Raw genomic sequence first — 4,505 nt, 5'->3', positions numbered from 1 at the left:
CTCTTGATCCAGCAGAGAGTCGAGGGAGAGTTTCATCAGCATGACGGCGTGGTGACGGTGATGGTGATGTGATCCGCGCAGGGCTTCGCCTAAGCACTAAGTGAATATGACCAGAGGAGTAAACCCTGGAGAAAGACACCGCACACGGCTTGGAACAATTGGTGTGTCTCCAAGGGGTGCCCTGCCAACGTATATAAAGGAGGGAGAGGAGGAGGCCGGCCACCAGGGGCGCGCCAAGGAGAGGGGAGTCCTACTAGGACTCCAGTACTAGTAGGATTCACCCCCCCCTCCTTTTTTCCTTCTCATGGAGGGGGAAAGAGGGAAGGGAGAGGGAAGAGGAGAAGGAAAGGGGGGCGCGCCCCCTCCCCTAGTCCAATTCGGACTCCCTATGGGAGGGGGGCGCGGCCACCCCTTGTGGGTTGCCTCCCCTCTCCCCTATGGCCCATGTAGGCCCATTACTTTCCCCGGGGGTTCCGGTAACCCCTCGGTACTCCGATAAATATCCGAAACGTCTCGAAACCATTCTGGTGTCCAAATACTATCGTCCAATATATCAATATTTACCTCCCGAACAATCATGTCCGTGATCCCATCCGGGATTCCGAACAATCTTCGGTCACCAAAATACATAACTCATAATACAAATCGTCATCAAACGTTAAGCGTGCAGACCCTACGGGTTCGAGAACTATGTAGACATGGCCGAGACATATCTCCGGTCAATAACCAACAACGGAACCTGGATGCTCATATTGGTTCCTACATATTCTACGAAGATCTTTATCGGTCAAACTACAATGACAAAATACGTTATTCCCTTTGTCATCGGTATGTTACTTGCCCGAGATTCGACCTTCGGTATCCTTATACCTAGTTCAATCTCGTTACCGGCAAGTCTCTTTACTCGTTCCGTAATGCATCATCCTGCAACTAACTCATTAGTCACAATGCTTGCAGTCTTATCGTGATGTGCATTACCGAGAGGGCCCAGAGATACCTCTCCGATACTCAGAGTGACAAATCCTAATCTCGATCTATGCCAACCCAACAAACACCTTCGGAGACACCTGTAGACCATCTTTATAATCACCCAGTTATGTTGTGACGTTTTATAGCACACAAGGTGTTCCTCCGGTATTCAGGAGTTGCATAATCTCATAGTCAAAGGAATATGTATAAGTCATGAAGAAAGCAATAGCAATAAAACTTAACGATCATTATGCTAAGCTAACGGATGGGTCTTGTCCATCACATCATTCTCCTAATGATGTGATCTCGTTCATCAATTGATAACACATGTCTATGGTCAGGAAACTTAACCATCTTTGATTAACGAGCTAGTCAAGTAGAGGCATACTAGGGACACTCTGTTTTGTCTATGTATTCACACATGTATCAAGTTTCCGGTTAATACAATTCTAGCATGAATAATAAACATGTATCATGATATAAGGAAATATAAATAACAACTTTATTATTGCCTCTAGGGCATATTTCCTTCAGTCTCCCACTTGCACTAGAGTCAATAATCTAGATTACATCGTAATGATTCTAACACCCAAGTCTTGGTGCTGATCATGTTTTGCTCGTGGTAGAGGCTTAGTCAATGATACGTCTCCAACGTATCTACTTTTCCAAACACTTTTGCCCTTGTTTTGGACTCTAACTTGCATGATTTAAATTTAACTAACCCGGACTAACGCTGTTTTCTGCAGAATTGCCATGGTGTTATTTTTGTGCAGAAATAAAAGTTCTCGGAATGACCTGGAACATCACGGAGAATATTTTTGGAATAAATAAAAAATACTGGGGAAAGAATCAGCATCAGGGGGCCCACACCCTGTCCACGAGGGTGTAGGCCGCACCCACCCCCTTGGGGCGCACCCCCTGCCTCGTGTGCCCCCTGAGACTCCACCGACCTCAACTCCAACTCCATAAATTCACGTTCGGGGAGAACAAAAATCAGAGAGAAGGATTCATCGCGTTTTACGATATGGAGCCGCCGCCAAGCCCTAATATCTCTCGGGAGGGCTGATCTGGAGTCCGTTCCGGGCTCTGGAGAGGGGAATCCTTCGCTGTCGACATCATCAACCATCCTCCATCACCAATTTCATGATGCTCACCGCTGTGTGTGAGTAATCCCATCGTAGGCTTGCTGGACGGCGATGGGTTGGTTGAGATTTATCATGTAATCAAGTTAGTTTTGTTAGGGTTTGATCCCTAGTATCCATTATGTTCTGAGATTGATGTTGCTATGACTTTGCTATGCCTAATGCTTGTCACTAGGGCCCGAGTGCCATGAATTCAGATCTGAACCTATTATGTTTTCATGAATATATGTGAGTTCCTTATCCTATCTTGCAAGTCAATAGTCACCTACTATGTGTTATGATCCGGCAACCCCGAAGTGACAATAATCGGGACCACTCCCAGTGATGACCGTAGTTTGAGGAGTTCATGTATTCACTAAGTGTTAATGCTTTGGTCCAGTACTCTATTAAAAGGAGGCCTTAATATCCCTTAGTTTCCAATAGGACCACGCTGCCACGGGAGGGTAGGACAAAAGATGTCATGCAAGTTCTTTTCCATAAGCACGTATGACTATATTCGGAATACATGCCTACATTACATTGATGAACTGGAGCTAGTTCCGTGTCACCCTATGTTATAACTGTTGCATGAGGAATCACATATGACATAATTATCCATCATTGATCCATTGCCTACGAGCTTTTCACATATTGATCTTTGCTTAGTTACTTTTCCGTTGCCAGTGTTACAATTACTACAAAACCGCTACTTTTACATTTGCCACCGTTACCATTACTTCCATACTACTTCGCTACTAAATACTTTGCTGCAGATATTAAGTCTTTTAGGTGTGGTTGACAACTCAACTGCTAATACTTGAGAATATTCTTTGGCTGCCCTTGTGTCGAATCAATAAATTTGGGTTGAATACTCTACCCTTGAAAACTGTTGCGATCCCCTATACTTGTGGGTTATCAAGACTATTTTCTGGCGCCGTTGCTGGGGAGCATAGCTCTATTCTTTGAGTCAGTTGGGACTTATATCTGTTGATCACTATGAGGAACTTGAAAGATGAAAAAACCAAGATTTATCCCTCAACTACAAGGGGAGGTAAAAATCGGCCATCTAGATCTGCACTTGATTCACCTTCTATTATGAGTAAACTTGCGACACCTACTCCTGCTATTGATTCTATTTGTTGCATGTTATTGATGATGCCACTTCTGCTTTGCATGGTACTTATGATGAAACTACTTCTATGCTTGATACTACTGTGCCATTAGGTGAATTTCTTGATGAACAACTTGCTAGGGTTAGAGAGAATGAAATTATTGAAACTGATAATATTGATGAAAGTGACGATGAAGATTCCCCCCCTAGATATGAATTGCCTGATGTGCCTGAGGGTTATGTTATGGATGAAGAAATTGCTAGAGACTTCTTTGCTTGCAAGGATATATATGATCTTAAGAAACTGTTAGCTAAGCTGGAAGAAAAATCTCGGAATGCTAGAATGAAATATGGCCCTGCTTTTGCTACTTCACCTATCTGTATTTCTGATAAGGATTATGATTTCTCTGTCGATCCTGAGTTAATTACTTTGGTTGAATCTGATCCTTTTATGGCTATGAATCTGAAACTGTTGTCGCACATCTTACTAAATTGAATGATATAGCCACCCTATTTACTCATGAGGAAAAAATTCGTTACTACTATATCCTTAAGTTATTTCCGTTCTCATTAAAGGGTGATGCTAAAACATGGTTTAATTATCTTGCTCCTGGTTGTGTGCGTAGTCCCCAGGATATGATTTTTTTACTTCTCTGCTAAATATTTCCCCGCTCATAAGAAACAAGCTGCCTGAAGGGAAATATATAATTTTGTGCAAATTGAAGAAGAGAGTCTCCCACAAGCTTGGGGGAGGCTTATCCAATTACTTAATGCTTTGCCTGATCGTCCTCTCAAGAAAAATGAAATACTTGATATCTTTTATAATGGACTAACTGATGCTTCCAGAGACCACCTGGATAGTTGTGCTGGTTGTGTATTCAGGGAAAGAACTGTTGAGCAAGTTGAATTGCTATTGAATAATATATTGAGTAATGATAATGATTGGACACTTCCTGAACGAACTCCTAAGCCAACTCCGAAGAAAAGGGGTATTCTATTTCTCAGTCCTGAAGATATGCAAGAGGCAAAGAAATCTATGAAAGAAAAGGGTATTAAAGCTGAAGATGTTAAGAATTTACCACCTATTGAACAGATACATGGTCTTGACAACCCGACACAGGTAGTAAAGGTAAATTCTCTCTATAGATTTGATGAAGGTGATATTCCTCGTTACAAGTCTGCTAGCCAATGCTTGGATGAGTTTGATAATTTTATTGTTAAACAAGAAAATTTTAATGCTTATGTTGGTAGACAATTGAAACGTAATGCTTATATGATTGAACACTTGAGTGATTATATGTCTA

The sequence above is a fragment of the Aegilops tauschii genome, chromosome 3 (assembly GCF_002575655.3).
Source record: "Aegilops tauschii subsp. strangulata cultivar AL8/78 chromosome 3, Aet v6.0, whole genome shotgun sequence".
In the NCBI taxonomy this organism is placed as follows: Eukaryota; Viridiplantae; Streptophyta; class Magnoliopsida; order Poales; family Poaceae; genus Aegilops; species Aegilops tauschii.
The sequence above is the reverse complement of the archived record's forward strand: the minus strand, read 5'-3'. Positions refer to the sequence as shown.